This window comes from Somniosus microcephalus, chromosome 4 (assembly GCF_052327205.1).
Source record: "Somniosus microcephalus isolate GS21.2 chromosome 4, FLI_Smic_1.0, whole genome shotgun sequence".
NCBI classification, from domain to species: Eukaryota; Metazoa; Chordata; class Chondrichthyes; order Squaliformes; family Somniosidae; genus Somniosus; species Somniosus microcephalus.
The window spans coordinates 24,842,758-24,870,527 of record NC_140990.1 but is presented as its reverse complement, the minus strand read 5'-3'; the positions used below and the strand labels follow the sequence as shown (position 1 = coordinate 24,870,527).

Here is a 27,770-nt window from a genome sequence, read left to right as displayed (position 1 = left end):
TCTCTGTTTATATTACACTAGACCCTGTCTGTGTTTCTATTACACTAGACCCTGTCTCTGTTTAAATTGCACTAGACCCTGTCTCTGTTTATATTACACTAGACCCTGTCTCTGTTTATATTACACTAGGCCCTGTCTCTGTTTATATTACACGAGAGCCAGTCTCTGTTTATATTACACGAGACACTGTCTCTGTTTCTATTACACTAGGCCCTGTTTCTGTTTATATCACACTAGACCCAGTCTCGGTTATTATTGCACTAGGCCCTGTCTCATTTTATATTACACTAGACCCTGTCTCGGTTTATATTATACCAGGCCCTGTCTCTGTTTCTGTTAGACTAGACCCAGTCTCTGTTTATATTACACTACATCCTGTCTCTTTATATATTACACTTGGCCCTGTCTCTGTTTATATTACTCTAGGCCCTGTCTGTTTATATTACACTTGGCCCTGTCTCTGATTATATTACACTAGGCCTTTTCTCTGTTTATATTACACTAGACCCTATCTCTGTTTATATTACACTAGACCCTGTCTCTGTTTATATTACACTGGACCCTGTATCTGTTTATATTACACTATGCCATGCCTCTGTTTATATTACACGAGACCCTGTCTCTGTTTAGATTACACTAGACCCTGTCTCTGTTTAAATTACACTAGACCCTGTCACTGTTTATTTTACACTAGACCCTGTCTCTATTTATATTACACCAAGCCCTGTCTCTGTTTATATTACAGTCGACCCTGTCTCTGTTTATATTACACAGGACCCTGTCTCTGTTTACATTACAGTGGACCCTGTCTCTGTTTATATTACACTGGACCCTGTGTCTGTTTATATAACACAAGGCCCTCTCTCTGTTTATATTACACTAGATACTGTGTCTGTTTATATTACAAAAGACCCTCTCTCTGTTTATATTACACTAGACCCTGTGTCTTTTTATATTACAGTAGACCCTGTCTCTGCTATATTACACTAGGCCCTCTCTCTGTTTATATTACACTAGCCCCTGTGTCTGTTTATATTACAGTAGACCCTGTCTCTGTTTATATTACACTAGACCCTGTCTCTGTCTATATTACACTGGACCCTGTGTCTGTTGATATTACAGCAGACCCTGTCTCTGTTTATATTACAGTAGACCCTGTCTCTGTTTATATTACACCGGACCCTGTCTCTGTTTATATTACAGCAGACCCTGTCTCTGTTTATATTACAGCAGACCCTGTCTCTGTTTATATTACACTGGACCCTGTCTCTGTTTAAATTACACTAGTCCTAGTCTCTGTTTATATTACACTAGAACCTGTCTGTGTTTCTATTACACGAGACCCTGTCTCTGTTTAAATTGCACTAGACCCTGTCTCTGTCTATATTACACTAGACCCTGTCTCTGTTTATATTACACTAGGCCCTGTCTCTGTTTATATTACACTAGAGCCAGTCTCTGTTTATATTACACTAGACACTGTCTCTGTTTCTATTACACTAGGCCCTGTTTCTGTTTATATTACACTAGACCCAGTCTCGGTTATTATTGCACTAGGCCCTGTCTCATTTTATATTACAGTAGACCCTGTCTCGTTTTATATTATACTAGGCCCTGTCCCTGTTTATGTTAGACTAGACCCAGTCTCTGTTTATATTACACTATATCCTGTCTCTTTATATATTACACTTGGCCCTGTCTCTGTTTATATTACTCTAGGCCCTGTCTGTTTATATTACACTTGGCCCTGTCTCTGATTATATTGCACTAGGCCTTTTCTCTGTTTATATTACACTAGACCCTATCTCTGTTTGTATTACACTAGACCCTGTCTCTGTTTATATTACACTAGACCCTGTCTCTGTTTATATTACACTATGCCATGTCTCTGTTTATATTACACTAGACCCTGTCTCTGTTTAGTTTACACTAGACCCTGTCTCTGTTTATATTACACGAGATCCTGTCTCTGTTTATTTTACACTAGACCCTGTCTCTATTTATATTACACCAAGCCCTGTCTCTGTTTATATTACAGTCGACCCTGTCACTGTTTATATTACACAGGACCCTGTCTTTGTTTACATGACAGTAGACCCTGTCTCTGCTTATATTACACTGGATCCTATGTCTGTTTATATTACACAAGGACCTCTCTCTGTTTATATTACACGAGATACTGTGTCTGTTTATATTACAAAAGACCCTCTCACTGTTTATATTACACTAGACCCTGTGTCTGATTATATTACAGTCGACCCTGTCTCTGTTTATATTATACTAGGCCCTGTCTCTGTTTATGTTAAACTAGACCCAGTCTCTGTTTATATTACACTACACCCTGTCTCTTTATGTATTACACTTGGCCCTGTCTCTGTTTATATTACTCTAGGCCCTGTCTGTTTATATTACTCTTGGCCCTGTCTCTGTTTTTATTAAACTAGGCCTCGTCTTTGTTTATATTACACTAGACCCGATCTCTGTTTATATTACACAAGACCCTGTCTCTGTATTTATATCTCACTAGACCCTGTCTCTGTTTATGTTACACTAGACCCTGTCTATGTTTATATTACACTAGGCCATGTCTCTGTTTATATTACACTAGACCCTGTCTCTGTTTATATTACACTAGACCCTGTCTCTGTTTATATTACACTAGACCCTGTCTCTGCTTATTTTACATGAGACCCTGTCTCTGTTTATATTACACTAGGCCCTGTCTCTGTTTATATTACACGAGACGCTATCTCTGTTTATATTACACTAGACCATGTCTCTGTATTTATATCACACTAGATCCTGTCTCTGTTTATATTACACTAGACCCTGTCTCTTTTTATATGACACTAGACCCTGTCTCTGTTTATATTACACTAGACCCTGTCTCTGTTTATTTTACACTAGACCCTGTCTCTGTTTATATTAGACTAGGCCCTGTCTCTGTTTATGTTACACTAGACCCTGTCTCTGTTTATATTACACTCGACCCTGTCTCTGTTTATATTACACTAGGCCCTGTCTCTCTATATATTACACTAGGCCCTGTCTCTGTTTCTATTACACTAGGCCCTGTTTCTGTTTATATTACACTAGACCCAGTCTCGGTTATTATTGCACTAGGCCCTGTCTCAGTTTATATTACACTAGACCCTGACTCGGTTTATATTATACAAGGCCCTGTCTCTTTTTATGTTAGACTAGTCCCAGTCTCTGTTTATATTACACTACACCCTGTCTCTTTATATATTACACTTGGCCCTGTCTCTGTTTATATTACTCTAGGCCCTGTCTGTTTATATTACACTAGGCCTTTTCTCTGTTTATATTACACTACACCCTGTCTCTGTTTATATTACACAAGACCCTGTCTCTGTTTATATTACACTATGCCATGTCTCTGTTTATACTACACTAGACCCTGTCCATGTTTATATTACTGCAGACCCTGTCTCAGTTTATATTACACTGGACCCTGTCTCTGTCTATATTACACAAGGCCCTGTGTCTGTTTATATTAAACTAGATCCTGTCTCTGTTTATATTACACTAGACCCTGTTTCTGTTTATGTTACAGTCGACTCTGTCTCTGTTTATATTACACCAGACCCTGTCTCTGTTTATATTACACTAGACCATGTCTCAGTTTATATTACACTGGACCCTGTCTCTGTTTATATTACACTGGACACTGTCTCTGTTTAAATTACACTGGACCCTGTCCCTGTTTATATTACATCAGACCCTGTCTCTGTTTAGATTGCACTAGGCCCTGTCACTGTTTATACTACACTAGGCCCTGTCTCTTTTTATATTACACAAGGCCCTTTTTCTGTTTATGATACACTGGGCCCTGTCTCTATTTTTAATACACTAGACCCTATCTCTGTTTATATTGCACTAGACCCTGTCGCTGTTTATATTACACTAGACCCTGTCTCTGTTTCTATTACACTAGACCCTGTCTCTGTTTAAATTGCACTAGACCCTGTCTCTCTTTATATTACACTAGTCCCTGTCTCTATTTATATTACACTAGGCCCTGTCTCTGTTTATATTACACTAGACCCAGTCTCTGTTTATATTACACTAGACACTGTCTCTGTATTATTACACTAGTCCCAGTCTCTGTTTATATTACCCTAGACCCTGTCTCTGTTGCTATTACACTAGGCCCTGTTTCTGTTTATATTACACTAGACCCTGTCTTGGTTATGATTGCACTAGTCCCTGTCTCAGTATATATTACACTAGACCCTGTCTCGGTTTATATTATACTAGGCCCTGTCTCTGTTTATGTTAGACTAGACCCAGTCTCTGTTTATATTACACTACACCCTGTCTCTTTATGTATTACACTTGGCCCTGTCTCTGTTTATATTACTCTAGGCCCTGTCTGTTTATATTACTCTTGGCCCTGTCTCTGTTTATATTACACTAGGCCTTCTCTCTGTTTATATTACACGAGACCCTATCTCTGATTATATTACACTAGACCCTGTCTCTGTATTTAAATCACACTTGACCCTGTCTCTGTTTATATTACACTAGACCCTGTCTCTGTTTATATTACATCATACCCTGTCTCTGCTTATATTGCACTAGACCCTGTCTCTGTTAATATTACTCTAGACCCTGTCTCTGTTTATATTACACTAGGCCTTCTCTCTGTTTATATTACGCTAGACCCTATCTCTGTTTATATTAAACTAGACCCTGTCTCTGTATTTATATCACACTAGACCCTGTCTCTGTTTATATTACACTAGACCCTGTCTCTGTTTATATTACACTAGGCCATGTCTCTGTTGATATTTCACTGGACCCTGTCTCTGTTTATATTACACTAGACCCTGTCTCTGTTTATATTACACTAGGCCCTGTCTCTGGTTATTTTACACTAGACCCTATCTCTGTTTATATTACACGAGACCCTATCTCTGTATTTATATCACACTAGACCCTGTCTCTGTTTATATTACACTAGACCCAGTCTCTGTTTATATTACACTAGGCCATGTCTCTGTTTATATTACACTACACCCTGTCTCTTTGTATATTACACTAGATCCTGTCTCTGTTTATATTACACTAGACCCTGTTTCTGTTTATTTTACACTAGACCCTGTCTCTGTTTATATTAGACTAGGCCGTGTCTCTGTTTATTTTACACTAGACCCTGTCTATGTTAATATTACACTTGACCTTGTCTCTGTTTCTATTAGACTGGGCGCTGTCTCTGTTTCTATTACACTGAGCCCTGTCCCTGCTTATATTACACTAGACACTGTCTCTGTTTATATTACATCAGAGCATGTCTCTCTTTATATTGCACTGGACCCTGTCTCTGTTTATATTACACTAGGCCCTGTCTCTGTTTATATTACACTAGACCCAGTCTCTGTTTATATTACAGTAGACACTGTCTCTGTATTATTACACCAGACCCTGTCTCAATATATATTACACTAGGCCCTGTCTCTGATTATATTACAGCAGACCCTGTCTCTCTTTATATTACACAGGACCCTGTCTCTGTTTACATTACAGTAGACCCTGTCTCTGTTTATATTAGAGTGGACCCTGTGTCTGTTTATATTACACTAGACCCTCTCTCTGTTTATATTACACTTGATACTGTGTCTGTTTATATTACAGAAGACCCTCTCTCTGTTTATATTACACTAGACCCTGTGTCTGTTTATATTACATTAGACCCTGTCTCTGTTTATATTACACTAGACCCTCTCACTGTTTATATTATACTAGACCCTGTGTCTGTTTATATTACAGTAGGCCCTGTCTCTGATCATATTATGCTACACCCTGTCTCTGTCTATATTACACTAGACCCTGTGTCTGTTTATTTTACACTCGACCCTTTCTCTGTTTATATTACACTGGGCCCTGTCTCTGTTTATGTTACACTGGACCCTGTCTCTGTTTATATTACACTAGACCCTGTCTCTGTCTATATTACAGTCGAACATGTCTCTGTTTATATTACACTGGACCCTGTCTCTGTTTATATTACACCAGACCCTCTCTGTTTATATTACACGAGACCCTGTCTCTGTTTATATTACAGTAGACCCTGTCTCTGTCTATATTACACTAGACCCTGTGTCTGTTTATATTAAAGTAGATCCTGTCTCTGTTTATATTACACTATAACCTGTCTCTGTTTATATTACAGTCGACCATATCTCTGTTTATATTACACTGGACCCTGTCTCTTTTTATATTACACCAGACCCTGTCTCTGTTTATATTGCACTGGACCCTGTCACTGTTTCTATTACACTAGGCCCTGTCTCTGTATTTATATCACACTAGACCCTGTCTCTGTTTATATTACACCAGACCCTGTCTCTGTTATTATTGCACTAGACCCTGTCTCTTTTTTTATTACAGTAGACCATATCTCTGTTTATATTACACTGGACCCTGTCTCTTTTTATATTACACCAGACCCTGTCTCTGTTTATATTACACTAGACCCTGTCACTGTTTCTATTACACTAGGCCCTGTCTCTGTATTTATATCACACTAGACCCTGTCTCTGTTTAAATTACACTAGACCCTGTCTCTGTTTATATTACATCAGACCCTGTCCCTGATTATATTGCACTAGACCCTGTTTCTGTTTATATTACACTAGACCCTGTCTCTGTTTATACTACACTGGACCCTGTCTATGTTTATTTTACACTGGACCCTGTCCCTGTTTATATTACACGAGGCCCTGTCTCTGTTTAAGTTACACTAGACCCTGTCTCTGTTTATATTACACTAGGCCCTGTCTGTGTATATATTACACTCGGCCCTGTCTCTGTATCTATTACACTGAGCCCTGTCCCTGTTTATATTACACGAGACCCTGTCTCTGTTTATATTACATCAGACCCTGTCTCTGTTTATATTGCACTGAACCCTGTCTCTGTTTATATTACACTAGACCCTGTCTCTGTTTATATTACACTAGGCCCTGTCTCTGTTTATATTACACTAGACCCAGTCTCTGTTTATATTACACTAGGCACTGTCTCTGTATTATTACACTAGAACCTGTCTCTATTTATATTACACTAGGCCCTGTCCCTGTTTATATTACAGCAGACCATGTCTCTGTTTATATTAGACTGGACCCTGTCTCTGTTTATATTACACTAGACCCTGTCTCTGTTTATTTTACACTAGACCCAGCCTCTGTTTATATTACACTAGGCCATGTCTCTTTTTATATTACACTAGACCCTGTCTCTGTTTATATTACACAGGACCCTGTCTCTGTTTACATTACAGTAGACCCTGTCTCTGTTTATATTAGACTGGAACCTGTGGCTGTTTGTATTGCTCTAGACCCTCTCTCTGTTTATATTACACTAGACCCTGTCTCTGTATTTATATCACACTAGACCCTGCCTCTGTTTATATTACACTAGACCCTGTCTCTGTTTATATTACACTGGACCCTGTCTCTGTTTATATTACACTAGACCCTGTCTCTGTTTATTTTACGCTAGACTCTGTCTCTGTTTATATTACACTAGGCCCTGTCTCTGTTTATGTTACACTAGACCCTGTCTCTGTTTATATTACACTAGGCCCTGTCTCTGTATATTTTACACTAGGCCCTGTCTCTGTTTCTATTACACTGGGCCCTGTCTCTGTTTCTATTACACTGAGCCCTGTCCCTGTTTATATTACACTAGCCCCTGTCTCTGCTTATATTACATCAGACCCTGTCTCTGTTTATATTGCACTGGACCCTGTCTCTGTTTATATTACACAAGACCCTGTCTCTGTTTATATTACACTAGGCCCTGTCTCTGATTATATTACACTAGACCCAGTCTCTGTTTATATTACACTAGACACTGTCTCTGTATTATTACACTAGACCCTGTCTCTATTTATTTTACACTAGGGCCTGTCTCTGTTTATATTACACAGGACCCTGTCTCTGTTTACATTACAGTAGACCCTGTCTCTGTTTATATTAGACTGGTCCCTGTGTCTGTTTATATTACACTTGATACTGTGTCTGTTTATATTACGGAAGACCCTGGCTCTGTTTATATTACAATAGACCCTGTCTCTCTTTATATTACACTAGACCCTGTTTCTGTTTATATTACAGTAGACCCTGTCTCTGTTTATATTGCACTACACCCTGTGTCTGTTTATATTAGAGTAGACCATGTCTCTCTTTATATTACACTAGTCCCTGTGTCTGTTTATATTAAACTAGATCCAGTCTCTGTTTATATTACACTAGACCCTGTCTCTGTTTATATTACAGTCGACCATGTCTCTGTTTATATTACACTGGACCCTGTCTCTGTTTATATTACACCAGACCCTGTCTCTGTTTATATTACAGTAGACCCTGTCTCTGTTTATATTACACCACACCCTGTCTCTGTTTCTATTACACTAGGCCCTGTCTCTGTTTACATTGCACTTGGCCCTGTCTCTGTTTATATTACACTAGACCCTGTCTCTGTTTATATTACAGTAGGCCCTGTCTCTGTTTATATTACACTCGACCCAGGCTCTGTTTATATTACACTAGACACTGTCTCTGTATTATTACACTAGACCCTGTCTCTGTTTATATTACACTAGACCATGTCTCTGTTTTTATTACAGTAGACCCTGTCTCTGTTTATATTGCGCTGGACCCTGTCTCTGTTTATATTACACTAGACCCTGTCTATGTTTATTTGACGCTAGGCCCTGTCCCTGTTTATATTACATTAGGCCCTGTCTCTGTTTATGTTACACTAGACCCTGTCTCTGTTTATATTACACTAGACCCTGTCTCTGCTGTATTGCAGAAGACCCTCTCTCTGTTTATATTACACTCGACCCTGTGTCTGTTTACATTACAGTAGACCCTGCCTCTGCTATATTACACTAGTCCCTCTCTCTGTTTATATTACACTAGACCCTGTGTCTGTTTATATTACAGTAGACCCTGTCTCTGTTTATATTAAACTAGATCCTGTCTCTGTTTATATTACACTCGACCCTGTCTCTGTTTATATTACAATCGACCATGTCTCTGTATATATTACACTGGACCCTGTCTCTCTTTATATTGCACCAGACCCTGTCCTGTTTATATTACACTAGACCCTGTCTCTGTTTATATTACAGTAGACCCTGTCTCTGTTTATATTACACTAGACCCTGTCTCTGTTTATATTACATCAGACCCTGCCTCTGTTTATATTGCACTAGACCCTGTCTCTGTTTATATTACACCAGGCCCTGTCTCTGTTTATATTACTCTAGGACCTGTCTCTGTTTATATTACACTAGACCCAGTCTCTGTTTATATTACACTACACACTGCCTCTGTATTATTACACTAGTCCTAGTCTTTGTTTATATTACCCTAGACCCTGTCTCCGTTTCTATTGCACTAGGCCCTGTCTCCGTTTATATTACATGAGGCCCTTTCTCTATTTATAATACACTGGGCCCTGTCTCTATTTTTAATACACTAGACCCTATCTCTGTTTATATTACACTAAACCCTGTCTCTGTTTATATTACACTAGACCCTGTCTCTGTTTCTATTACACTAGACCCTGTCTCTGTTTAAATTGCACTAGATCCTGTCTCTGTTTATATTACACTAGACCTTGTCTCTGTTTATATTACACTAGGCCCTGTCTCTGTTTATATTACACTAGACCCTGTCTCGGTTTATATTATACTAGGCCCTGTCTCTGTTTATGTTAGACTAGACCCAGTCTCTGTTAATATTACACTACACCCTGTCACTTTATATATTACACTCGGCCATGTCTCTGTTTATATTACACTAGGCCCTGTCTGTTTATATTACACTTGGCCCTGTCTCTTTTTATATTACACTAGGCCTTGTCTCTGTTTATATTACACTAGACCCTATCTCTGTTTATATTACACTAGGCCCTGTCTCTGTTTGTATTACACTAGATCCTGTCTCTGTTTATAGTACACTAGAACCTGTCTCTGTTTATGATACACTAGGCCCTGTCTCTGTTTATATTACACTAGGCCCTGTCTCTGTTTATGTTACTCTAGACCCTGTCTCTGTTTACATTACACTCAACTTTGTCTCTCTTTCTATTACACTGGGCCCTGTCTCTGTATTATTACACTAGACCCTGTCTCTGTTTATATTACACAGGACCCTGTGCCTGTTTTCATTACAGTAGACCCTGTCTCTGTTTATATTACACTGGACCCTGTGTCTGTTTATATTACACTAGACCCTCTCTCTGTTTATATTACACTAGATACTGTGTCTGTTTATATTACAGAAGACCCTCTCTCTGTATATATTACACTAGACCCTGTCTCTGTTTATATTACACTAGACCCTGTCTCTGTTTATAATACAGTCGACCCTGTCTCTGTTTATATTACACCAGACCCTGTCTCTGTTTATATTACACTAGACCCTGTCTCTGTTTATATTACAGTAGACCCTGTCTCTGTTTATATTACACTGGACCCTGTCTCTGTTTATATTACACTAGGCCCCATCTCTGTTTATAATCCACTGGGCCCTGTCTCTATTTTTAATATATTAGACCCTATCCCTGTTTATATTACACGAGACCCTGTCTCTGTTTATATTACACTAGACCCTGTCTCTGTTTATATTGCACTAGCCCCTGTCTCTGTTTATATTACACTAGCCCCTGTCTCTGTTTATATTACTCTTGACCCTGTCTCTGTTTATATTACACTAGGCCCTGTCTCTGTTTATAGTACACTAGACCCAGACTCTGTTTATATTACACTAGACACTGTCTCTGTATTATTACACGAGGCCCTGTCTCTGTTTATAATACACTGGGCCCTGTCTCTATTTTTAATACACTAGATCCTATCTCTGTTTATATTACTCTAGATGCTGTCTCTGTTTATATTACACTAGACCATGTCTCTGTTTACATTACACTAGACCCTGTCTCGGTTTATATTACACTAGACCCTTTCTCGGTTTATATTACACTAGGCCCTGTCTCTGTTTATATTAGACTAGACACAGTCTCTGTTAATATAACACTACACCCTGTCTCTGTATATATTACACTTGGCCCTGTCTCTATTTATATTACTCTATGCCCTGTCGGTTTATATTACTCTTGGCCCTGCCTCTGTTTATATTACTCTAGGCCCTGTCTCTGTTTATATTACACTGGACCCAGTCTCTGTTTATATTACACTAGACACAGTCTCTGTATTATTACACTAGACACAGTCTCTGTTTATATTACCCTAGACCCTGCCTCTGTTTGTATTACACTAGGCCCTGTCTCTGTTTATATTGCACTAGGCCCTGTCACTGTTTATACTACACTAGGCCCTGTCTCTGTTTATATTACACTAGGCCCTGTCTCTGTTTATAATACACTGGGCCCTGTCTCTATTTTTAATACACTAGACCCTATCTCTGTTTATATTACTCGAGACCCTTTCTCTGTTTATATTACACTAGACGCTGTCTCTGTTTCTATTACACTAGACCCAGTCTCTGTTTATATTGCACTAGACCCTGTCTCTGTTTATATTACTCTAGCCCCTGTCTCTGTTTATATTACACTAGGCCCTGTCTCTGTTTATATTACACTAGAAGCAGACTCTGTTTATATTACACTAGACACTGTCTCTGTATTATTTCACTAGGCCCTGTCTCTGTTTATAACACACTGGGCCCTGTCTCTATTTTTAATACACTAGATCCTATCTCTGTTTATATTGTTCTAGACCCTGTCTCTGTTTATATTACACTAGACACTGTCTCTGTATTATTACACTAGGCCCGGTCACTGTTTATACAACACTAGACCCTGTCTCTGTTTATATTACACTAGGCCCTGTCTCTGTTTATAATACACTGGGCCCTGTCTCTATTTTTAATACACAAGACCCTGTCTCTGTTTATATTACACTAGACCCTGTCTCTGTTTAGATTACACTAGGCCCTGTCTCTGTTTATAATACACTGGGCCCTGTCTCTATTTTTAATACGATAGACCCTATCTCTGTTTATATTACACGAGACGCTTTCTCTGTTTATACTAAACTAGACCCTGTCTCTGTTTCTATTACACTAGACCCTGTCTCTGTTTATATTGCACTAGACCCTGTCTCTGTTTATATTACTCTAGACCCTGTCTCTGTTTATATTACACTTGGCCCTGTCTCTGTTTATATTACACTAGGCCCTGTCTCTGTTTATATTACATGTTAGATTGGGTAATTAATTTCAGTGGACCACACTGATTTGAGGTCAAGACACTAAAATAAAAGTTTGTGAGTCCGGTGGTATGTTTTAAATAGTCGATTTATTTCATCACTTGATTTACACTGTTTGACTTCCTTCAGCAACTAACATCACATTCAAAATGGCTGGTTTTTATACAGCAGCAGATGTACCCGCCCCCTTTATTACCATTGGCTCAGCAGCATGCATGCAGAGCTATGGTTGGTTCAACTACATCACACTGATTGGATCTGTGGTACATCAATCATTCCTTTGTTCTCTAGTTAAGCAGAAGCATCACTTTCAGTTTTAAGCTAAGATCAGCACTTTGACATTTTATGCTAAATCAGCATTTTCATTGTTCTCAGTTTTTAAGTCAGCCGATGTGACGTTACCAGCTGTGATTGGATCTGATACATCACACCATCCTTTGGCATGTGGTCAGCTTAAGCATAATCAGATTTCTTTGAATCATTAGTTTAATCATAATAAAACCTATGTTATTAAAATATAATATTCCCTAACACTCCCCCCTTTGATTCTTTCAAAAATTGAAGCATGTAAATAAAGAGTCAGCTTAAAAATATAATCAATCATTGCTGTGTTTTGCCACTGTCCGGATCAGTGGCTTTTGCACAAATTTACATCAAACAGGATTTTACGTGGCCACAGTAAAAGCCTGGTTTTAATAAGTTAATTGATTTCATGATCTTAAATTAATTAGTGCATCTTAAAAAGTGGGAGGAGCTCCCCTCAGCTTATGGCTTTGGCTTTGAAAAATACACTCAGGTAAAAATTAAAAAGTAAAAAGGTAGAAACATTATAAAAAGTAGAAAAAGGTACAAAACAATCTAGCAGCTAAACATAACATGCCCCTTTCAGATATAAAAATGGTCTGCGGCGACCTGCAAGGCGTCTTGCCCGCAGGGCAGCAGCTGCCTGGTGGCAAGTACATTTAATCAACAGAAACACACAATTTGATCCCCATCCTATTGTACAAGGCCTCCCTCTTATCTTCCTGAGGAATGCTTTGTCAAGAATCTTCAAGGGCATTTTATGGCTTCATGGCTCCTTGTTAACTAGCAGGTGCTATCCTCCCTGTTTCCTTGCATTTTACCATTCCCTTATCATTTCTATTTGTCTTTTGATGCTTGATATTCGACCTTGCTGGCATTTATGCTATCTTTTTCCGCTTGTCTGTTGTCAGTCCCTGGTCTAAGAATTAAAACCCATCTTTGAATCTAACAGCTATTTCTTACAATTCCCTTCTTTGAGAAGGAAATATCCTGATTGACTTCTCACAATCGGCTCTTGACTAATCTAGCTAGCTCTTATTGCTCTCTCAACTTGGGCTTTAGTTAGTAGGGAGTCTTGAAGATTTCTCCCTTCCTTACAGTCCATTCTTTTGAGGGGGAGGAGCAACCTCTGACCCCTTACTCAAATTCAATTCACTGTTCCAGTGTTCCAATTCTGCCCCGCCTGGGGTCTCCTCTGTTTCTTCTATCTTTCCTGATGTTACCCCGCCTGGGGTCTCCTCTACATTGCTTCGGATCTTCTCTTTCGGTGTGCTGAATTAATTTGTTAGTGCTTTTCAGTCATGGGCATGAGTACCCAATTGATTAATATATCAAAGTCTTACTACACACGTTACATATATCAAATACACTATCATTACAAGTTGGATAGCTACCAAAGCATGTGAAATAATACGAACCTAAGGGTGTGCTGATGTATTAAGCCCAATATCCCACCAATGTGAGTTGTCCCCTATGCTGTCAATTTCAATATCTATTCTCGTGTTGTCTTCCTCCAAAACATAAAAATGCTTTAGGGAGGAGTTCAGTCGCATCATGAGCTCACTGAAACCCACAAACAACAGGGGAATGTCGTATCCGAGTATTTGAATTGTGCCACATAATTGTGTAGCTCATACTTAAAAACGTGTTGGTTGATGGGACAGGTCCCGTTAGACCCGAAAAGCATGGTAATTGCGGTAGTAGTGACACAGGAGGCACCACCAAAACCACCTCATACTGGATTCATACCGGTTTTTCCCACGCTCTGTTACCTACAAAACACAATTATTACAGTCACAGTTAAATTCAGTCTTACAATCATTTCAAGCGACATTACAGTTTAACATCTAATCAACATATTATGGATTTAAAAGATTATTCAGATCTCTTTTACTCGTATCCATCTTGTGGATAATTCTTACTAAACATGATTTCTCCTTGGCCCTCAATTGTCCCAATCCAGATTCCATGTAACTCTCCACTTCAACTTCAATTTCAATCCCTCTAACAGGTACCAGTGTGTTTTACTCTATTCTGATTGTTTCATCAATTAGATAGTTTCTCGATGGAGTATGTGTCAATGCTTTAAAAGTTGTCTCACTCTCCTGAGCCACATGGTCTGGCAATCTACCTGGAGATTTAGTAAGCGGTCGTTCAAATTATTTTCTTCTTTTTTCAGATCATCGAGTTCAGACTGATTTTTTTTTCAGTTTTGTTTCTGCTCTTTTAAACTGCCTGAGAGCATTTTGCAAGTTCTCATTCAGTAGTGTAATTCTCCTGTTTCAATCTTACACTCTCAATCACTTTCCTTTAATTACATGTGGGACATGTGCATTCCGTCCTTCACTACCCCAATATTCTGTATTCGGTACACCTCTCGTCCTTGGGCTTGGGGTGCCATTACGGTATTACCAATACCAACCCTAGGAGCCCATTCAGTAGTGCCTTGGGCTTGGGGTGCCATTACGGTATTACCAATACCAACCCTAGGAGCCCATTCAGTAGTGTAATTACACCTCCCGTCCTTGGGCTTGGGGTGACATTACGGTATTACCAATACCAACCCTAGGAGCCCATTCAGTAGTGTAATTCTTCTGTTTCATTTGTCTTTTGTAATACATCTTTAATGCGAGACCCTAGGTTTCTAACCTTTTGATCCAGTGTCGCCAAATCAATAGTAGTAACAACTGAGGTACCCATATTAAAGGCAGTTGTTGTGTCATTTATCACAGACCTTTTACATCTCCATATCTGTTTGTGTTTATTACGGTGCCCACCTCCATTCCATGTCACGCCTTGTTTTAACACTTGAGTTAGGAGGTGTTGGTATAATTATTGAGTTTTCTTAGAACACCACGTAGGTAAAGCCGTATCGGTTAAATCTAGCACTACCAGTACAAGTTCATGTTGCACATTATCATACAATTAGTTTACAAGATAACTTCCATTTATCAAATCATAATTTTCCTTCTATCACTGTGAGGAAATATTAACTTAAAATTAAGAAACTTAAATTTAATAATGTCCCATATCTTTAAATTTCATACTACAGTTGTTGCTTGGTGAACTTAAACAGCTGTCAGTGGAAAGGGTTAACTCCTTTGCAGGTTTTTAAGAAGGTGGAGCACAACATTATCAGGCGTAATTTCGTCACTTCACGTAAATTAAAAAAAACTTTCCTGATCGAAAAAGACAGTTGTGTTTTCACACTTTAACTAAACACGAACAGAACAGATAAAACAAAACAAAATAGCACATTCTTGCAGAAAACAGTAAATTACGTCATATTTCTTATTGTCCTTTCTTCAAATGTCTTTCCAAAATACTGTAAAAACATAACTGGAGAAAAATTAGTTTTTCACATTTAAACAAATCAAATCAAACTGCTTTAGAAGATTTCACCATAGCAACCGGGACTCCAAGGTTAAATCTTAGACTGAAACTTAATGTAACATTGTACAGTTTGTACTGCAAGTACAAAAATCTATCGCAATCTTTTGTTAAGCAAACTTTTTGTTGCTCTTCTCAGTTTTTACACACCAGCTTAACTTAAATTATTTCAAAGTTTTTTTTTTCAATTCTTGTGGCACAATCTTATTCGCACATTCTTAAAACTTCCAAAATCCAAGACAAGACAAAAGATTTAAACGCTTTTAACACAGAGAAGTGGGTGGAGCTAAAACACACATAACAGAATCTTTCTTTTAAAGAACATCTAATCAGACAAAAGAAATACTGTAACTTCTTAAACATTCATAGTCATTTTTCAAGGTTCCTTTCACTGAGCAAATCTTGTGTTTTATTTGTCTCAGCACAGATGTTAATACCTTCCATGTCAGTAAAACGTTAAGTTTCTCTTTTTTTTCCCTCTTTTTCCATCGGTGTCTCAGTAGCTTTTTTCGACCTTCCAAATCCCTGTTTTTTTCCTTCCTTTGCTGAGTTTTCAGATTGGTTAGCCTGCAAATTAGATCTTTTTCCTTCTTTATCTCTCCTGTGTTCAGCCCCGAGTGTTCCAACCAGTTAGTTTTAAATCGCTTGTCATGCTCTAACACTTCCTCCGTCCCTTTCTGTTGACAGGCTATGATCTTTCCCCAATCCGTTTTTGCAGGGCTAAACACTTGTAACCACTGTTGGATCGCATCCCATCCGGCATCTATATCTTGCTCATCATTTCCCAGGCCAGTCTTTACTTTGCTGTGTAACTTATTTCCCTCTCTCCTGGGTATCATTACAATCAGAATTTGGACCCTATCCCACGGGTGGAGTTGGTACTTCGCCCTTTCTTCCCCATCTTCTTTCTTCTCATACTCCTTTTCTACTCTTTTTCTTTTCTGTCTCAACGGGGCCAAATGGGGTCCTGTTTTCTCTTCTTCACTTTCACTGACATTCCTAAAGGATCCCGATTCAGTCTCTTGACCTGCTTCTTGTCTTTGTCTCCCACAACCTTCCTCCTTTATTTCATTTAGATCTGGGAAACCCTTCCAGGTCCCGACACATTTTCCCTTTTCTTGGACTACCGGTACTATCGGTTGTTTATCCAATTGTTTTTACAGTCCTGAACTTCATCTTTAAGTTTTTTAACTTCCACTTCTGACTTTTCAAGCTCATTTGTTTTCTTTTTCAATTGTTCATAAATCAAATCTTTCTGCTCTTTTGCATTGGTCAAGTCGTGATCATGATGGGAGCTGGCTTAATCTCATTTCGCCGTTGGATCTGACTCATAATTGCCATGGATCATCTGCTCCGTCTTTTATCTTTCATACGGTTCGTTTTTCCCCAGACCCTTTTTATGTCATCCAAAGACCACTGTTCAGAGGAGGTACCGTACTTTTGTTCGATTTCGAACCAGGTTTTAGGTAAGTCAAACTGTAATTCTATATAGTCTTTCAACTGCTGGAGAATTTCGTTTTCTGAAATCTCAGGTGGAGCCCGCCCAGGTTTATCGAGTGGTGCCATAATATCGATTTCTTTACTTGGGGGTCTCAAGTCGTAGGCTTTTCAGCCGAGTCAGTAAGTTAGAGCTCAATATGGGACCTCTAGACAGCTTACCACCCAGAGGCTTCGCTACCCGAGAGGTTTGCGGAGTCGCGTGGAGGGGAGATGACTAGACAACTGACCGAGGACTTTTATAACGAGCAGTCCTTACCTCTAAAAATAGATCCAGTGTCCCAGATCCAATCTCTTACTTCTGCAACCCTGCTCACAGTGCCAAATTGTTAGATCAAGGTAATTTCAGTGGACCACACTGATCTGAGGTCAACACACTAAAATTAAATTTTGCGAGTCCGGTGGTAAGTTTTAAATAGTCGATTTATTGCATCACTGATGACTCACACTGTTTGACTTCCTTCATCCGACTAACATCATATTTAAAATGGCTGGTTTTTATACAGCAGCAGATGTACCCGCCCCCTTTATTACCATTGGCTCAGCAGCATGCATGCAGAGCTATGGTTGGTTCAACTACATCACACTGATTGGATCTCTGGTACATCAATCATTCCTTTGTTCTCTAGGTAAGCAGAATCATCACTTTCAGTTTTAAGCTAAGATCAGCACTTTCACAGTTAAAGCTAAATCAGCATTTCCATTGTTCTCAGTTTTTAAGTCAGTCGATGTGACGTCACCAGCTGTGATTGGATCTGATACATCACACCATCCTTTGGCATGTGGTCAACTTAAGCATAATCAGATTTCTTTAAATCATTAGTTTAATCATAATAAAATCTATGTTATTAAAATATAATATTCCCTAACATTACACTAGACCCTATCTCTGTTTATATTACACTAGACCCTGTCTCTGTTTATATTACACTAGACCCTGTCTCTGTTTATATTACACTAGGCCATGTCTCGGTTTATATTACACGAGACCCTGTCTCTGTTTATATTACACTAGACCCTGTCTCTGTTTATATTACACTAGACCCTGTCTCTGTTTATATTACACTAGACCCTGTCTCTGTTTATGTTACACTAGACACTGTCTCTGTTTATATTACACTAGGGCCCTGTCTCTGTTTATGTTACACTAGACCCTGTCTCTGTTTATATTACACTAGGCCCTGTCTCTGTTTCTATGACAGTAGGCCCTGTCTCTGTTTCTATTACACTGGGCCCTGTCTCTGTTTATATTACACTAGGCCCTGTCTCTGTTTATATTACACTAGACCCTGTCTCTGTTTATATTACACTAGACCCTGTCTCTGTTTATGTTACACTAGACACTGTCTCTGTTTATATTACACTAGGGCCCTGTCTCTGTTTATGTTACACTAGACCCTGTCTCTGTTTATATTACACTAGGCCCTGTCTCTGTTTCTATGACAGTAGGCCCTGTCTCTGTTTCTATTACACTGGGCCCTGTCTCTGTTTATATTACACTAGGCCCTGTCTCTGTTTATATTAGACTAGACCCTGTCTCTGTTTATATTAGACTAGACCCAGCCTCTGTTTATATTACACTAGACCCTGTCTCTGTTTATATTACACTAGTCCGTGTCTTGGCTTATATTACACTAGACCCTGTCTCTGTTTATATTACACCAGACCCTATCTCTCTTTATATTACACTTGACCCTGGGTCTGTATATATTACACTGGGCCCTGTCTCTGTTTATATTACACCAGACCCTATCTCTCTTTATATTACACTAGACCCTGGGTCTGTTTATATAACACTGGGCCCTGTCTCTATTTGTATTACACTAGCCCCTGTATCTGTTTATATTGCACTAGACACTGTCTCAGTTATTACTGCACCAGATGATACCTCTCTTTGTATTACACAAGACGCTGGGTCTGCTAATATTTCACTGGGCCCTGTCTCTGTTTATATTACATTAGACACTGGCCCTCTTTTTATTACACTAGACCACGTCTCTGTTTATATTACATGGGACCCTGTCTCTGTTTATAATACACTAGACCCTATCTCAGTTTATTTTACACGAGACCCTGTCTCTGTTTATATTACACTAGACCCTGTCTCTGTTTATATCACACTAGACCCTGTCTCTGTTTATATTACACTAGACCCTGTCTCTGTTTATATTACACTAGGCCCTGTCTCTATTTATACTACACTAGACTCTGTCTCTGTTTATATTACACTAGACCCTGTCTGTTTATATTACACTAGACCCTGTCTCTGTTTACATTACACTAGACCCTGTCTCGGTTTTATCCGCCAGTGACCTTTCCCTGAAGTATCGCTGCACGTCCTTCGTCGTTTCTTCGGATTCTTTCGGTTCCTTATGGCCACGGGAAGATCTCCAGAGGTTTCTGGTCAGACCCCAGTATCTTCCGATGTATTCTTTCTGGTTCTGCGCTGCTTTTCCTCTAAAACCCTGGAGTTCAGGCATGCGATGGAATAGTATATCTGATTAAGCGAGGGAAGAAACAACGACCCTTCTGATGGGGCTGGACGGAAGTTTGGGAATGGGTGGAGTTGGTGTTTTAACTCTTTGCGTCTCAATGTGTATCATCCAACACTTCCACCACCCCACCACTCTAACCCGGGGCCTCGGTCCGCTCCAATTTCATACTCGTCTCTCTGACCCTGGATTCAGTGAGTTTCAGGAAGTGATTAAGCTCATTAAGTCTGCACTTTCCTTCTCGCTCCTCACACCCTTTACGATTCCTCTTTTGAGATTCCTATCCAGTTATATATTAGAATAAGTAATGCAGTCATTACACATTTTCACTTGGTTTTGTGTAAAGAATTTTTTCTCTCACCATAAAAATGTATCTTTTGCCGGATTCACTCGGTTAATCACTCGGCCACGGAGGGCTGCGCTCTCACCGTTCACAGACATAGGGTAAAGACCCATCTTTCACAATGACGTGACCGCCGGTTTGCTCTGCAGTGGATGACGCCACAATCCTTTCCGCACGTCATAGCACCGTGATTGGCTGTTTCTCCCATTGATTCAGGGTCGCAGTACACGGGCCGTCTCCAGCCTCCGCTCAGCGCTGAAGAGCCCAGTTGATGCAGCCTGTGACCCCTGACTCGGGCTGCGACCCCGGGGGTTCAGTCAGGGCCCGTTAAGTAGGCCAGGCACCACCGAACCTGTTTCTGTTAGTTATTGTTCTTACGAGGGGTAAGTAGGACTTAGAGAATGGGAAGAAAATTCCCTTTAACTCTTTAAATATTCCTTTACTCAGTACGTTTGTTCAAAAGCAAGCATCTATATCGGCCAATAACTGATTTCAAATTCCTTCAAGCAAAGCTGTGAAGTAGGATCAGTACTGGCCACCGGGCATGTTGGCCTGGATTGTGGGCTCAATTGTTTGGAGTGGGGATTTAATCCAACGACCTTCTGACTTAAAACCGAAAGTTATATTCACTGAGCCACGTCTGACACGTTCCCATGAACTGGAGGCACCGTCGGCGGCAGTTTTATTTCCCTGAGGTTTTTGTACAGCGACAGATGAGCTTTAAAATATTGTGATTTTCAGCCCGCAGAAATATACCGCGGTGTCCTGGATTTCTGCTCGAGTGATTGTTAAAGGAAACTTCTTTTCTGCATTTGCCTGGCCGGCCTCTAAATTTCCCTTGGGAAAATCCGCCTCGTATTTTCTGCTTTTATCCCGGTGCAATATAAAGCGCGGAGCCTGGTTCGTGTGCTGTCGATACCAGTACAGATCGGGGTTACTGTATCCTGCTGTATAACTGCAGTCTATTTTCACAACATCTCCTTCAGTGACATTCAACGCGGTCTGAGGTTGTGACACCGAATCTGCCTCAATCTGCCCTGAATTAAAAGTTAACTGAGGGTTGAATTCGATACTCTGATAGAAAGTCTACTAACATCACATTAGTGCAAAGAGACACAAGGCCTGGCCACACCTACCGATCACCAGCCACAATATAACGAGGTGACGGTAAGGCATGGGCTCTATCAGATCTTCACCAACAATCCCTTGGATTAACAGTTCTTTTTCCGGTTGCAATAAGTTATACTGAGTAAAGTGAGCAACTTTTCGATAGGAAGGTATTACAGAAGGTGAGGGAGTATTCTGCTGCTGGTAAAGGGGACCTAATGCATTAATTGGGTAACAGCAACTTACTCCACCCCTACATCAGCTCGGCTTCTGCGGAAACCCTCATCCGTGTCCTCGGTACATCTAGACTCGACTATTCCACTGCTCTCCTGGCCGGCTTCCCACCTTGCACCCTCTGTAAAGATGAGCTCATCCAAAACTCTGCTGCCCTTACCCTAACTCGCTCCGTGTCCCGTTCACCCAGCACGCCTGTTCTCGCTGACTTACATTGACTCCCTGTCCGACAACGCCTCGATTTTAAAATTGACATTCTTGTTTGCAAATCCTTACATTGTCTCGCTCCTCTCTATCACTGGGCGCTGCTCCAGCCCTACAACCCTCCGAGACCTCTGCACTGTGGAAGATAGAGAAAAGATGAAATGTGTTTGCTCCACAATTACCTGTCAGAAATGCCCACCACACAGCCCAGATGCTGAGTAGCCGCATTGTCGCTGTCTGTTCTATAAAAGGGGGGGTTGGATATTTGAAGACACCCGTTCTAATCCCCCCGCCCTCAATAATCTGCTGTCGTGTCTCAGGATGCTCTCAACTCACTTCCTCGTGTCCCCAGTGGTGCTGTGAGACCTGTAGGTGGTGAGCTGGCTGTCAGTGAATGAAAACACGTCGAGCTGAGCCACAGTCAGTGTCCTTAAAGGGAAGGGTTCCGCTTTTAGAGACCGATGGGAACAAAACCCTTTTCTGTTTATTGTAAACCGGAAGCTACGGGATAGAGTCATGGAGTTAAACAGCACAGAAAAAGGCCCTTTGGCCCATCGTGTCCGCGCCGGCCATCAAGCCCTCTCTATTCTAATTCCATTTTCCAGCACTTGGTCCGTAGCCTTGTATGCTATGGCGTTTCAAGTGCTCATCTAAATGCTTCTTGAATGTTGTGAGGATTCCTCCTCTACCACCCTTTCAGGCAGTGAGTTCCAGATTCCAACCACCCTCTGGGTGAAAACGTTGTTCCTCAAATCCCCTCTAAACATCCTGCCTCTTACACAGTTGCTTTGACCCTTCTACTAAGGGGAAAAGTTCCTTTCTATCTACCCTATCTATGCCCCTCATAATTTTGTACACCTCAATCAGGTCTCCCCTCAGCCTTCTCAGCTCTAAGGAAAACAACCCCAGCCTGTCCAGTCTCTCTTCATAGCTGAAGCGCTGCAGCCCAGGTAACATCCTGGTGAATCTCCTCTGCACCATCTCCAATGCAATTACATCCTTCCTATAGTTTGGCGACCAGAACTGCATACAGTATTCCAGCTGTGGCCTTACTAGCGTTTTGTGCAGCTCCATCATAACCTCCCTGCTCTTATATTCTATGCCTCGGCTAATGAAGGCAAGTATCCCATATGCCTTTTTAACCATCTTATCTACCTGTCCTGCTGCCTTCAGCAAACTATGTACATGCACACCAAAGTCCCTTCTAGGATCCTACCATTCATTGTGTATTCCCTTGCTTTGTTAGTCCTCCCAAAATGCATCACCTCACACTTTTCAGGGTTAAATTCCATTTGCCACTGTTCTGCCCATCTGACCAAACTGTCTATATCGTCCTGTAGCCTGAGGCTTCCCTCCTCGCCATTTACCACCCCACCAATTGTCGTGTCATCTGCGAACTTACTGATCATAACTCCTACATTCATATCTAAATCATTAATGTACACTACAAACAGCAAAGGGCCCAGCACAGAACCCCGTGGTACACCACTGCACACAGGCTTCCAGTCACAAAAACAATCTTCGACCATCACCCTCTGCCTCCTGCCACCAAGCCAATTTTGGATCCAATGTGCCAAGTTGCCCTGGATCCCATGGGCTCTTACCTTCTTGACCAGTCTGCCATGCGGGACTTTGTCAAAAGCCTTACTGAATTCCATGTAGACTACATCAACTGCACTACCCTCATCCACACGACCTGTCACCCCCTCAAAAAATTCAATCAAATTGGTCAGACATGATCTCCCCCTGACAAAGCCATGCTGACCATTCTTGATTAATCCTTGCGTCTCCAAGTGGAGACTAATTCTGTCCCTCAGAATGTTTTCGAACAATTTCCCTACCACTGATGTTAGGCTCACTGGCCTTTAATTCCCTGGTTTATCCCTACTACCCTTCTTGAATAATGGTACTACGTTAGCTGTTCTCCAGTCCTCTGGCATCTCCCCTGTGGCCAGAGATGTTCTGAAAATTTGTGCCAGAGCTCCTCCAATCTCCTCCCTTGGCTCGCAAGACAGCTTGGGATATATCTCGTCTGGGCCTGGGGATGTATCCACATTTAAGCTCGCTAAAACCACTAGTACATCCTCCCTCACAATACTAATTTGTTCAAGTATATCACAATCCCCCTGCCTGATTTCTATGCCACATCGTCCTTCTCTATAGTGAACACAGATGTAAAATATTCATTTAAAACCTCACCTACATCTTCCGGCTCTACACACAGATTGCCACTTTAGTCCCTAATAGGCCCTACTCTTTCCCTGGTTATCCTCTTGCCCTTAATATACTTATGAAACTCCTTGGGATTTTCCTTTATTTTGCCCACCAGTGTTTTTTTCATGCCCCCTCTTCGCTCTCCTAATTTCTTTTTTAAGTACCCCCCTGCACTTTCTATACTCCTCTAGGGCTTCCACTGTCTTTAGTCCTTTGTGTCTGCCAAAAGCCTCCCTTTTTTCATAATCCATTCTCGTATACTCCTTGACATCCAGGGTTCCTTGTGCTTGTTGGTCCCACCCTTGACCTTTACGGGAACATGTTGCCGTTGTACTCTCTCTATTTCCTTTCTGAAAGACTCCCACTGCTCCGATGTGTATTTTCCTACAAGTAGCTGATCCCAGTCCACTTTGGCCAAATTCTGCCTTATCATATTAAAATTGGCCTTCCCCCAATTTGGAAACTTTATTTCTGGTCCATCTTTGTCCTTTTTCATGACTACCTTAAATCTCACCGAATTATGATCACTGACACCAAAATGCTCTCCTACTAACACTTCTACCACTTGCCCTGCGACATTCCCTAGAATAATGTGCAGTACCGCCCCCTCTCTTGTAGAACGTTCTACATGCTGGCTCAAAAAGCTCTCCTGGATGCACGTTAAGAATTCCACACCCTCTAAGCCTTTCACACTCTGACTATCCCAGTTAATATTGGGGAAGTTGAAATCCCCTGCTACTATTACCCTATTATTTCTGCACTTCTCTGAGATTTGCCTACATATCTGTTCCTCTACCTCCCCATGACTGTTTGGGGGCCTATAGTACACTCCCAGCAAAGCTCTTGCCCCCTTTTTGTTTTTACGTTCTACCCATATGGCCTCATTAGAGGAACCTGCTAAGATATCATCCCTCCTTACAGCAGTAATTGACTCCTTGATTAATATTGCGACACGCCCTCCTCTTTTACACACCCCTCTGTCTCGCCTGAAGATTCTGTACCCGGGAATATTGAGCTGCCAGTCCTGCCCCTCCCTCAACCATGTCTCTGTGATAGCAACAATATCATACTCCCATGTGTCCATCAACATCTTCAATTCATCTGCCTTACTTGCAAGACTCCTTGCATTAAAATAACTGCCACCCAGCCTTGCCATACTACATTGTGCAGTTACATATTTACTCTGTCTTCCAGGCTGACTTGTTTTTTCCTCTATATTTGGCTGTGCATCACCCCCTACTATAGCTCCACTCCGTATCTCATCCCCCTGCCAAGTTATTTTAAGCCCCCTCCCCCCAACAATAATAGCAAATCTCCCCGCAAGGATGTTGGTCCCGTTCCGGTTCGGGTGCAACCCGTTCGACTTGTACAGGTCCCACCTTCCCCAGGAACAGACCCAGTGATCCGGGAAACTAAAGCCCTCCCTCCTGCACCAAATCTTTAGCCACGCATTCATCTGCTCCATCCTCCTATTCGTATACTCACTTGAATGTGAGACCGGGAGTAATCCAGAAATTACAACCTTTGAGTTCCTGCTTTTTAATCTGCTACCTAGCTCCCTAAATTCTTGTTGCAGGACCTCATCCCTCTTTCTACCCATGTCGTTGGTACCAATGTGAACCACGACTTCTGACTGTTCGCCCTCCCCCTTCAGAATGCCCTGCAGCCGTTCAGTGACATCCTTGACCCTTGCACCAGAGAGGCAACATACCATGCTGGAGTCACCTCTGCGGCCAGAGAAACGTCTATCTGTTCTCCTTACGATAGAATCCCCTATCACTATTGCTCTCCCATTCTTTTTCCTCCCCTCCTGTGCAGCTGAGCCACTCGTAGTGCCACGGACTTGGCTCTTGCTGCATTCCCCTGAGAAATAATCTGTTAATGGTGACAGTAAACATTCTGGCGTTAAAGAGACATTCTAAAGGACAATGGACATTGGGAGGACTCTGTGCTTGGGGCTTGTTTTAAAGAGAACAATCACTACCTTGTGCAATCTGTTCATTGAGTATAACCTGTCTCTGGCCTAGAAACATACTCTGATCAAGAAAACCATGTTTATAGCCGCGATCAAAGGATACGAGAAACTGACAGGGGAGATGTGTAAAGGGCTGCACAATATTGCAGGCAGGCACCGAAAGGGTATCAAAGGACAAAAGATAAGTTAAGACGATACAACTGGATTTAGCGAGTTCATTTTTAGTCTAAATACGAATTGAAATCTATTAATATAATACTGTAGGGGAGCTCACCAATTCTTGTTGAGTGCCCTTTTTTGTCGCCCTTTTAAGAATTTCCCTGTGACTCACTGTGGAGGCTGAATTATCGCTTCTGGTTATCGATGTGAGAGCGCCCTCTGGTGAGCGCTAATTGGAACTCTCAGTGCGGATTTTTGTACGGGATCCGCTATATCTCTACAGCAGTGTGGGGCTCATCGCGCAGAAATAAACGGCAGTGTCGGAGACAAGCGCCCCAGCGATATTTAAAGGAACCGTTTTATTTATTTCGTTCAGATTAGCAGAGAATCTGTCTGGTAACTCTAGAGACTTGTCTCCGTCCTCTGAGCTATATCTCTTCAGTAAATATCTCGGAGCTTCCCATGAATACTGGATGTACCAGAACAGAGTTGAACCAGCTCTCGAGTAACTGCAGCTCAGTATTATGGTCTGTCCTTCCTGAACCTTTAATTCTGACGGATCCTGGAGCACTGAATCTTCGCCATTCGTTCCTGTAACAAAACCGAGAATGTATCAGATATTTTGGACTGAATATAACCCATGGAACATACACTGACCCTTTAATCATAGACTCACCGGGAAGCACGATCATCAATATCAGTAAGGAACATTTGGAGCACATGGTGTCTGGTTTAGACTTCCACGGAAAATAGCCGAATGTTCTAAATATTCTAACCTGATATTAAAGATTAAATACAGATCAGGGCAGGCTTCACTTATTGTCAGATGAGGGGCGTTTCCCAGGGTCAAGATTGGCTATTCTCTCAGAACCGATAACAGTTGTGCACCAATCAGTGTTAATTGTGGTCCAATTACTTTCTCTGCCTGTTTCTCTTTCTTTCTCTGTCTTTCTCGGTGTCTCTGTGCCTCTCTTTGTCTCGGTGTCTGTCTGTCTGTCTCTCTCTGTCTTTCGTTTGCTCGGTCTCTCGCTACCGTGTTCCATCAAGGAGCAGAATACAGAGAAATCCTATTTGTCTCAATCTCTCGTTTCAACACAGCGAAGTGCTCCATTGATAATAGCAGTTAAATAGATTAAATATAATAACCTCAGCTCATATAAATATTTTAAATGGCAGCTGTTACAGCAAAATCCATCCATATATTAATTAGGTGGGAATAATGAGACAAGTCTACACACACTGTATGTGGCGCGGTGCCTAAGAGTTGGATCCTGTGTAGTGTCATATTGTTTTGATGAGATTCATTCATCAGTTATGTCTTGGATATTAAAAATAAACAAAGGAATCACCAGGATTTACACTTGAAGTTGTATATGTTTTACTGCATTAAAGTATATACTAATAATTGGTATAAGAATAAGACAAGCAAAAAAATGTGACATTATCGGGCAACAGCATCCATCCGTAATTTGAGAATTCCGTGCTTTCCTGGCAGGGGGCAATTTACTTGACATCGCCAGCAGAGTGAGCTCCCCCATGCTGTTTCCGGTTTCACTGCAGCAAATCACTCGCGTGATCACA

The 27,770-nt window shown here is 40.9% G+C and overlaps 1 pseudogene; it reads right to left on the bottom strand.

Moving 5' to 3' along the window:
- Positions 1–27,770, bottom strand: part of LOC147118433 (uncharacterized) — a 111,225-nt pseudogene that overhangs the window by 46,578 nt on the left and 36,877 nt on the right.